Source organism: Cibotium barometz, chromosome 17 (assembly GCF_041138505.1).
Source record: "Cibotium barometz isolate CiBa-2024 chromosome 17, ASM4113850v1, whole genome shotgun sequence".
NCBI classification, from domain to species: domain Eukaryota; kingdom Viridiplantae; phylum Streptophyta; class Polypodiopsida; order Cyatheales; family Cibotiaceae; genus Cibotium; species Cibotium barometz.
In genome coordinates, this window is record NC_141062.1 from 47,311,812 (window position 1) to 47,323,517 (window position 11,706).

Sequence of the window (11,706 nt, forward strand, 5' to 3'; positions counted from 1 at the left end):
ACACTCAACCGTAGCTGTGAAAGCTGCCCTGTACTCAGCTTCACAACTCGAAGTGGCCACAGTAGGTTGCTTCTTGCTCAACCAAGATATGCATGAGCTATCGAGCATGAAACAAAAACCACTTTGTGGACACTCTTGTGTCATAGCAACTAGCCCAATCTGAGTCCGAAAAAGCATGCAAATCTGGCAGCAAACGATCCCCCTTTGGGATAAAACAACCCAAGATGTATGGTGCCACTCAAGTAGTGAAAGATGCATCCAATGCTGAGACCCTGGGCTATGCATAAACTTGCTCACCTGTGAGACTGCAAACTGAATGTCCGGCCTTGTAATGCATACATAGATGAGGCAACCAACAGCTGTCTGATAGAGTGTGACATCAAAGTAATCTCCAGCATCATGAAGACTCAACTTTAAACCTGTCTCCATTGGAGTAGCAATAGGCTTGCAGTCTTCAAGGCCAAATCTCCGCAACAATGTCTCAATATACTTTGTTTGACACAAAGCAATACCTCCATCACACTGCTTAAACTGTATTCCCAAATAATGATGCAAATGCCCCAAATTTGACATCTCAAAAGAGGCATTCAAATCAGCCTTAAAATCAGCAATATGACTCTCATTTGGTCCTGTGAGCACCATGTCATCGACATAGAGAGCAATGATTAGATGTACATCATCCACATGTTTAACATACAAAGTGCTTTCTGTTGGACTATTCTGAAAACCATGTGCAGTCAAATATGCATGTATCTTTTCATACCAAGCTCGTGGAGCCTGCTTTAAACCATATAAAGCCTTTTTCAACCTGCACACTTTGTTTTCTTGCCCTCTTTGAACAAAACCACGAGGCTGCGATACATACATCTCCTCATGCAAATCTCCATTCAAGAACGCAGTCTTTATGTCCAACTGATGTACATTCCAACCATTATGAGCTGCTAATGCACAAATGCTACGAATGGTAGTCTTACGACAAGTGGGAGCAAAGGTCTCATCAAAATCAATGCCCTTTTCTTGAGCATAACCCTTTGCAACAAGTCTAGCCTTATAGCGATCAACACTGCCATCTGGCTTTCGTTTCAACTTAAAAACCCACTTACATCCAATGGCCTTTTTACCAATAGGCAAATCACACAAAGACCATGTACCATTCTTCATTATAGCACCATATTCACTTTGCATTGCAGCCAACTAATTTTCTGAATTTTGTGCCTCATCAAATGAAAGAGGTTCTTCCTCTTCACACATACTAGACACAGCTAAAGCATAACAATCTGATGTATAAGAGGCATGCTGAAAACCTGAACGAGTACGACTAGTCATAGGTGCATCAATCTTACTATCACGCAAGGTTTGCACCAGCCATTTAGGCATACCTCTAGCCTGCTCATTTTCAGCCCTATCCTCATGAATTACATCCTGTAAATCTGCATCAGAAATAGGCTGATCTATGATGTCGTTTGAAATTTGCATAGGCTGAATATTTGCCTTATTAGGACTTACATTTGAATTCCCACCTGTAAAACAGAGGCAACAATGTATCAAATACATCCCGTGAGCTCACACCTGTCTCTTTGGTACATGATAACAAAGGCTGCACAGCATCTTCCACAAAAACAACATCTCTATAATCACTTTTATCAATACAAGTTCCTTTAGAGGGGGGGTCGGCCTCATATATCCGGCCCTCAACACTGTGTCGGTGTTTGTGTTTATGCTTATTCTCTCTCTCTCTCTCTCTCTCTCTCTCTCTCTCTCTCTCTCTCTCTCTCTCTCTCTCTCTCTCTCTATTATTTATGTTGCTAAAGAGGCAACTAAATTCCGCATAATTGTCGAGTTTATTCCCAATTTAGTTTCATTGGTATCAGAGCCAGGTTCTCTCTTCTTTCTGAAGAAGAGGGCGATCTACCACACAACGGCAAGGCCACAAGTGTGTAGGTGGGATAAGCAACATGGGAGAGCCATCATCATCTTGGCAAACTTTCAATTTCCATGATGATGAGGAAAGTGCACAAGGCATGCAAGCACTGAGGCTGTTGCTTGCCAAGTTACAAGAAGCTCCAAAGACTTGGAAGGCATGTAGAACCGCCATCATGAAACAATTTCTTGATGATGATGCGGAGGACAGTGTACTCACGGCTTCATGAAGGTGAGTCCCTCCAGAGTTACATAGAGAAGTTTTGGGACACATGTCTCAAAGCTACAGGCTATAAAAGTATCCATTTTATTGAGAAGAAGCAACAGTTTTGTGCCGGTTTACCAGAGGATATGCGCACCTATGTGCAGACACTCCGGCCTAAGACTATTGCTGTTGTGATCCACTATACAAGAGTGGCTCACAAAATCTTCAAGACGAAGACTCCTCCAAAGGGAGACAAGGGTAATGGTAGCTTGAACGCAAAGCCAAGTGCGAAGAAGCAAGCTACCCAGAAGACCTATCAAGGAAACAACCGTCTCTCACCTGAAGAGATGGCGCGGTACCGAAGAGAGAATCGTTGTATGCACTTTGTGTTTAATCCAATCTTAGTGTTACTTTGTGAAACCTTGGCTCTTTTCACCATTTTGGCTTTCTATTGAGTACTCTTTCATTTCCATGTGTTAAGTAGCTACATGACATGTGTTAAGTCTCTATCATTGCTACTTAATGAGTGTTCTTTAGCTTAATCATTTGTTGATGTATAACTTAGTGTTGTTACAAGCTATCACTACATCTATTGGGGATTAGCTTGCTAACTAAGTGAATCCAACAAGGATGAGGGACCTAAAGATGATGAGTCTGAGTTTGCATTCACATTGTATCTTTTTGACAATGACCTTTTACGATAAACTTTGCTCTTCAATTTTGTTATTTTCTTATGTGTTTCATCGAAGTGTACATTGAAGTGTGTAGTCAAGTGTACACGTTTGCTAGGATATGTCCATCAATGTAGCCCTCCACATCTCCACATTCAATCATCTTACAAAGGCAGCAAACGGCAAGTCTCTTCTATTTAACCAGGTGTATTGAAGACTTGTTCTTTATATGTAGATCTTTTGCAATTTTTTACTTTCATTGTTCACTTATAGAGAATGTTTGCATTGCACCTAGACTAGTCAAATTTTCTCTCAATTGCTATCTAGATGAATATTAATGCTAGAACTTTTTCTTAAAAAGAGTCCTAGTCTTCTTATTCTACATCTAAATTAAGGTACGCCAAAGGAGTATACCAAGTATTCAACTCTATCTTTATTGCACCCTCTTTAGGCATATTTTAACTCTCTAGTAGGAACTTTGTGAGTGAAAGGATAGTTGTTACCATGAATAGATAAATTAATTAATTAATTAAAAAAGAAAAGAAAAGACAAGACCAAAAAGAGAGCCATCACCATGTAGGATCCTGGTAGGTCTTTGGGACACCAACAATGGTACTTTAGACCGATGCCTTAATTTTTCATGGGGTGGAACCTTGCATTTTTTCTCCCCTAGAAAACCATCACTGTATGAGGTTCTTAGCAGTTCTTAGATACTCTTGGGTGGAGGTCTTTAGGCCATTGTTTTGGTCTCTATGGGGTGGTGACTAATCTCTATTTATCACAAAAAAAGAGCACCAAAAATTAAATAAATCAATTTAAAAAAATATCTAATCACAAACAACTTTGATTCTACAGTTAGTATTTGCTTTAGATCGTTCATGTGCATCATTGTATTTTGAGACTACGGTCATAACCATAGGCATACTCTTGCACTAAGTTCATGAATAGAGGAATTTGTACTCATTTATAAGTTAGATCTACATTAATTTTCATCTTTGTAGCATCTTTGAAAAGTTTCACTAGTCTGATCTCCATTGTATGATGACTACATCTATAAGTCTCTCCATTGTATGATGACTACATCTATAAGTCTGATCTCCATTGTATGATGACTACATCTATAATGTTTTTTTTTGGCTAAATCTTGCTTATTTCCCTAAGAACACCTTACTTGTTATTTTTATTGCTATGTAGATAATGCCAAGATTCGTATTGCTTTCCTCATGTGGCATTGACTTATCTTCTGAGGACGGAATTTGCATAAGGAAGGAATGCATGTTAAACCGTTGGCCAGAGACATCCACAACGTTGATGCCTGTCACCTTACCATCCTTAACAATTTTGGCAGAGTTGGCTGGAAATCTTAGATTTCATTGAAATGTGCTTATATTGTATTATTTTGCATGTGTGATCAAGAAATGTTGCCAAGGTTATTAAAAATCGCACTTGTAAAAGTTAGGAAGCATTGTACACCTAAAAAGGTATTAATCTGGTATGGTATTAGGTAGATTCCTAGGAAGACGGCACCAGTTTAGGTGGATATGTGATGTATAAAAAAGTCTTTAATCAACATTGAATGAGTCTCAAATCAATTGGAGATGGACCTAGAATCAAGGTAGATAATTAGGTCATGTTTAGATGAGGACTAAGCTAAGCCATAGGCTAATGATAGTGTACCTCAACATTAGGAATTTTTTGGACCCAAAGAGGGCCTCTTGGATTAACTTTTGATTAGGAATGGACCAATAGGAAGAGGGCTGGGTGCATATTTTTTACTTCTTTGACCCTAGGGGACCTAGGCTTTGGTTTATTAATGGGGCCTAATTACTACTCTTGTCCCCCTACCTCTTGGGCCCAAACTTAGAGGTCCCCCCACCTAGAATCACGCAGATGAAAAACCCTAAAAATTAAAAAAAAATTTCCCAAAAGTGTGTTTTCCCTCTCAAACTTTCCCCCAACATACTCTAGGTTTGGAAAGCTCATTTTGAACCTCTTCTAAGCTCTCCATTACTGCTGTGCAGAAACTCCATACCTCTCAAGCTCATTTGTAGATTCTACAATGTCTTTTAGGTTCTTGAAGGCACGCTCTATTTTGTACATGCGTCTGCACTACCAAAGATGGATGCAAAAGCACAGGACATGGATCCCACTTCAAGCCTCAGAAGAAGAAATTATGCCTATTGCGCCTATTGAGGTAGCTATGACGATGCAAAATGGATGGATTGAGCGAGTGATAGCAAGCAAGCATTGGAGCCTACTAGCAGACTTGCGTCAACACTTTAGCATCATGGGCTTTGACAATGTGGAAGAGTCAAGTTTCAAGTTGATGAGAAGAAAGGTATATCTGATTCCACTGCATGTCGAGAGTTAACCCTTACACTTTCTAGTTATTGTGCCACTTTCTATATTTTTATAGATTGGGAAGCGTAAGGAGGGAACAACCATGGTTTCAGAATCATGGCAAATGGGGGACCTTGAATTTTCAGCAAAGCAAGGTGCATAGGCCTACCAACACATAGTAGGCATGTGGAAGAGCTTGAAGATGAACTGAGTATATGGGAAAATAGCCTCTGTTTTGATGCACGTGAGGGGGCAAGAGTTTCAGGATCGAGGTGAAGGCAATGACAAGCTTTCAAGTCAACAAGGAGATGGAGATCAACATGAAGTAAATGTCACAAGAGGGGCAAAAAATGAAGACATTATAACAATTTTAGATTAGATGACATGCTTGTAATTTTGTAGCAAGCTCTTTTTTAACCAATCTTTATTTAATTAAAATCTTAATATTTTTGCAAACTGTAATTTTTTTTGTTTAGCGGTCTAGTGTGAAAAGGCCAAACTTTAAATTTTAACTATAAATAGCCAAAGGTATCTTCTTTCTCATTTTCACGCGATAGAAACCAAGCACGAGCTCACACTATCTCTTTGCATTCACATGGCTACCCACTTTGACAACTTCTGTGAGTTCCTCTCCACCACCCCATGGGCGGGCAAGAGTGAGCTCTGTCATGGAGTACATTAATAACGAAGTTGAGTACATTATTGGGCAGAGTGTGCTCAAGGAGTGATTGGACTATTTCTTGAGGATCCTCTATGCCTATAAATGTGCTCAACTTCATTATTAATGTACTCAACTTTATTATTAATGTACTCAACTTCATTATAAATGCATCAGAAATGATCTTGAGTGGTTGAGGGAGCATTGCCAGAACAATGCGAATTTTGAGCCTGCACCGCCGCTGCATAGCCTAAATTCGCACTGTTCTGGCATAGCTTTCTCAATCCTCCAGGAGCAATTATGATGCATTGGATGACAAACAATGTAATGTTACACATGATTAAAGCTATCTTTATCTTAAAAACTATTGTTTCTGAGCCTGCACTGCCAGTGTAGAGCCTAAATTCGCAATGTTCTGGCATAGCTTCCCCAGTCCTCCAGAAGCAAATCTGATGCATTGGATGACAAACAATATAATTTTACACATGATTAAAGCTGTTATATACGCTAATCTAAAATTACTTAGTGTTAATTACTTTTCTCTACTTAGATTATTCTAAAATGTTGAGCTTAATCCATTACTATCTACCCTAATCTCTCCCAACTTGTAAGTTTCAAGTTGGTATCAGAGCATGCACTCTAGGATGCCCAAATCTCTAATTTGTGTGTTGCTATTCCTCCTTTTTCATCATATTAGCATTTATGCATATTAGGATGCCCAAATCTCTAATTGAGGTGTTGTTATCTATGTTTTTCAACATATTAGCAATCCAACATCATTTAGGAGCTTAAATCACTAATCCAAAACATAATATTTTTTTGCATTTTTTCTTAAAATGATATTAGGGTATAATTAGTGAAAATTGGGCACGCATTGGCTATATTTGTACTCATATTGATTGTACAAGGGTAGACACTAGCCTTGACATCATTCAAGTGCTAAGAACCCCTTCAATTACATAACCATGGCCATGGGATTGATAGTAGAGAAGTTCACGATGCAGGTGAGGACTTCCATACATGATGGCAAGTAAAAATCAAGTATCTACTCATGAGCGATAGTTTGTGGGACATTGTAAATGGGAGAAGAGTGTCGAGAGTCTAGAGTTGAGATGAATAGGTGGAAGAGAAGAGATGAAAAAGCCATATCCATCATTCCGAGTGGTGATACAGTCATACACCACATTGCCTCAAACGAGAACTCCAAAGGGGCATGGGATGAATTAGAGAAATTATTTGGGGCAAACAGAAAGAACTCTAAAATCAACCTTAAAATTTAAATTTTTGATCTGGATGTGAAAGTAAATGATTCTTTTCTTGCACACATTAGCAAAATGAAAATCATCATGCAAGCACTACCAAATATTGGCTCCCCCAGAGAATAAGAAGATACCATCGCCATCCTATTGAAAAGCATGCCAAGTAAAGAGTTTGGGCCATTGGCCACCTTGAAGAATCTTCCCAACCCAAAGCTTAAAGGCATAGAAGTTGCACTCATGGAGGAAGACCAAAGGATTAAAACTAGAGTTGCACTTACAATGGAAGAACATGCATTCTTTCAGAAAGGACTAGGAGCGAGAAGCAAGACCAAGATGAAGTGTCGCCATTGTGGTAAGATGGGACATATAAAAAGACTGATGTGAGGCTCTTTGGTCTCTTTTATAGAAAGTGATAATCGAATATTCATTACAAATGATAACAATATTGATGGCATCCTTATCCCATGTGATGGCTCGTGTGGCTTCTATCAATGATTATAACCTCTTATGCATTCGAGGCATCCATCAAGGAGTCCTCTCACCTCTATTTCTGATGCTCTAGCGTTCGTTTGTTTTTCTTCTATGTGGTGAGACGACACATCTTTTGTGTTTTTGGCAAATTGACATTTACCTCTTTGACATGAGAGAGGGAGAGAGAGAGAGAGTTATTTACAAAAGGTAGCTAGGGTAAAAAATCTATGACCCAAGTTACTTTTAAATCATTTTAAAGGTACGTGCAAGCAATGCATACATAGCATATGAGAAGAGTGCTCATCGACATTGAACATAAATATTATTTTTGGAACAATTTTATGCTATGGATTTATAGCATATCAATATACTTGCAGTAGATTCATGATTGCTTAAAAACAAACCCTTTTTTGGGATCAATAATAATTATATATATTACCTCAGAAACTGTTCAAAAAACTTGAGTACAACCAAGTGACCTATAAACTACTGAACTTTACAGATCATTTTTATCCTCATTTAGGATTTTACACAAAAAATCCCATCTCTCCTTCTCCATCAAAAAACAAACCTTTTTCTCTAGCATAAAGATGAAATATTGAACCTAACCAGCTTTCAACAAGTAACACCAAAATAATGTTGTATATAACCTTATCTTGGAAAATTTCATCCTTGTAACAACTAAAGGAAATTCCAATTTTTAATTGGGATTTGTCAATTCTAGCCAAGAAGAATTGCACTAAATGGCTGGTTTCGTATGGATAGATACAACAAGCAAGGGTTGGAAGGGGCTGATTCTTTACCCATCTCCCCTTTGTAGTACAATAGAAATTGCCTGGGCATATGGGAGAATGAAGGTACATTTTAAAAAACCTAATTATAGCCGGTGAATATATGTAGAAATTTTACGGTTTAAAAAACGAGTTTATCTAGACTTTTCATGCATTGGGGGCAAGGTTGCTTTTTCACGGCGTCATGCTCATTTTTTTTTTGGCATTTCAGCCGTAAAGTACAGCCACTTATTTTGAGTTACAATTTTTAAAAAAAATATAAAGTAAATAGTGAAAAAATGGCATTATTTCTCCTCATTTTGAAGAGTGACCCAAGTTCCAACCCCTCAAAATGTGCACCCACCCCTTTAGTGGCCCCTACACGACAAAGGCAAGTGGTGCACGTGCCACGGAGTACAGCTGTCAACGAGAGTTGAAAAGCCTGTGTGTGTGACTCGTGAGCCAACGACACTGGTTTTTTCTTCGCTTCGTTCTCCTTTCAAAGCTCATGAACAGTATTTGAGTATTTTTAAGGCCTTTAAGTACACATGGCAGAATTAAAATATTAGGATGGCGTACAAATCTTTGACAGAATCGTGGTGGGCAGTGGGTGCCCTGTGCGGGTGGGCGGTTGACGAGGCCCTTATGTCCGCGCGTGAGTGAGAAAGCCTAGTCAAAGCTCGGCTCTCCTATGATCTATCCCTTCGTAACTTTTAGCTTAGCACCTTGCTTTTCTTCTCTGCAAGCAGAGCCCTCTCTCTGTGTTTTTTGTTGGGCATTTTGCCCCCCCCCATAGTCCATAAGAAAATGTTCACTAGAATTAGTTCTAATCAATCGATCAAGCCCTTAATCAGCTCCCGCCCCTCTCCATTAGCACTAGCATTACTCATTTGCTTGACCCTCATCTCCATTTCCTTACCAGCCCTTCATGCTACAACCTTCTCTTACAATGGCTTTGCTGCAGGCGCAGATGAAGACATCAGGTGCTTGCAAGGCTCCTCCTTCGTTGGTAACACCATCCAGCTCACTGCAACCGGTGCAATCCAAGGTATGGGCCGATGCCTCTACAACCTTCCAATCCAATTTCTAGAAGCTTCTGGAACAAGGGCCATGTCCTTCAGCACCCAGTTCATCTTCTACATCGAGCCAGGCTCAGAGGATCTAGCAGATGGGATGGCCTTTGTCATCTCTCCGTCTCTTGCAGGCACAGAGGGCTCCTCCCAAGGCTATCTTGGCGTTTTCAGCAATGAAACCAGTGGGAAAAGCTCCACCCACACCCTTGCCATTGAATTTGACACTTATAAGAACCCGGAGTTCTATGATGAGGATGACAATCATGTGGGCATTGATGTCAATAGCATCATCTCTTGGTCCTCCATTTCTGCAGCCGTCAGGACCAGTAGCTCACCAGTACTGCAGAGCTTCGCAGATGGCTATGCTGTGCAGATGAAAGGGGCTCCCATCCAAGCTTGGATAGACTATGATGGGAGCACAAATCAGCTTAACATCTCCATTAGCAGGGGGTTGGGTAGTAAACCCAATTACCCTCTAATCTCCAACAGCTCTCTTAACCTCTCAAGCATACTCAATGATCAAATGTATGTGGGCTTCAGTGCCTCAACTGGGCCATTGAAGGATGTCCTCTACTATGTCTATGCATGGAGTTTTAGCAACAATGGGAGGTCTGCTGATGTGTCAATGCCAGCAGGAGGTGCAAGCAGCAAGGATAAGATGGCCATCATTTTAGGGGTGGTTGTTACCTTATTTGGAGGTGGATTAATAGGGTTAGGGTTAGCTTATGTGTATGGGAGGAGGAGGAGGAGGAGGAGGAGGGCTATGCAGGTGGGCAAGGAGGAGTGGCAGGTTTCATTAGATCAACATTTGCCACAGAGGTTTAGCCTGAAAGAGCTGATTAAGGCAACTCATAATTTCCATGAGAAGAACCGCTTGGGAAGCGGTGGGTTCGGTGCAGTGTACCAAGGGGTGATCCCATCCAGCGGTGTGGCTGTGGCCGTGAAGAGAATATTCAAGGAATCTAAGCAAGGTGTGAAAGAGTTTGTGTCCGAAGTGACCACCATCGGAAGGCTAAGGCACCGCAATTTGGTCCCCTTGCTTGGTTGGTGCCAAGAGGAGGGTTTTATGCTCGTCTATGAGCTGATGCCCAATGGTAGTCTCGACAAGTTGTTATTCGAGCATCAAGAAAATCTCACTTGGCCCATGAGAATCCAGATCTTAAGAGGAGTTGCAGCTGCTCTTCTTTACCTCCACGAGGAGTGCGAGCAGAAAATAGTCCATCGAGATGTCAAGGCCAGCAATGTCATGTTGGATGCCCATATGAACGCCCGCCTCGGCGATTTCGGACTGGCTCGTCTCTATGGCCATGATGTGGCACCCGCCACCACCAATGTGGCGGGCACCTGGGGCTACATGGCGCCCGAGTCCTTTTTCACACGGAGGGCAACGGACAAGACGGATGTGTTCAGCTTTGGAGCTTTGGCCCTGGAAGTGGCAACGGGCGTAAAGATGGGGGAGCCAACGGGGAGAGAGGATTGCTCAATAATAGAGTGGTTATGGAAGTTGCATAGGAATAAGGGCTTATTGGAGGCAATGGACCCACAGATGGTGATAGATAGTAAAGAGGATGAGCATATGGGAAAGGTGGTGTTGGAATTGGGGCTGTTGTGTTGTTATCCGGATCCCGATGGGCGGCCGCCCATGCGACGCGTTGTCCAAGTTTTGGCCGGGGATGCCCCTCCTCCACCCTTGCCCTCCCTTGTTTCATCACCTTTCCTTTTCTCCTCCCTTGCATTGTCTAACTCCCTTCTTCAGGAATCCACCTCCACCCTCTCCAACTCCGACGACTCCGACTCCCTCTTTCTTAAACATAATTCCTCCTTACATGTTGAGTCCTTTTCAAATGCCCCAAACTCTCGATGATCACTTTGAATATCATATACACTTCCACTATACATGTCTTTGTAAAGCCCAAAGAAATAGTTGAACTTGTTTGAAACATCTGAGCTAAATTTTCATTGAGAAATTGACCCTTGTCACCTAACATGTAACATGGAGGTTTGGTTTGTACTTCAATGGTGCCTAATTGCATTATAAGTTTTTTTGTAGTTTTGTGGAATTTTACTCCTAGATAAGATCATCGAACATAGAGCTTGAACATAGAGCTTTAAATAATGCACATCATGCGTAGTGCGTGCTTTTACTAGGCCTCTTTCAAAGTATCATTTCATGATCAAATATAGACCTTTAAAGTTTGAACTATGAAGTGTCCTTAAATGTCATGCACAATGTATGCCATGACAAGATTCACATCACAATAAAGGATGTAGAAAGTGGAAATTTTAAATGGCAAAGGCTAAGGTAGAAGGTGACATCAAAGCTAGAGAAAACCCACTTT

The 11,706-nt window shown here is 40.8% G+C and overlaps 1 pseudogene across 1 annotated transcript; it reads left to right on the plus strand.

The window, feature by feature from the left end:
- The first annotated feature begins 8,961 nt into the window (after positions 1-8,961).
- Positions 8,962-11,307, plus strand: LOC147630094 (L-type lectin-domain containing receptor kinase SIT2 pseudogene; annotated as a pseudogene). Its single transcript, XR_015267785.1, has one exon. The product of XR_015267785.1 is annotated as an L-type lectin-domain containing receptor kinase SIT2 pseudogene (transcript).
- Positions 11,308-11,706: the final 399 nt, after the last annotated feature.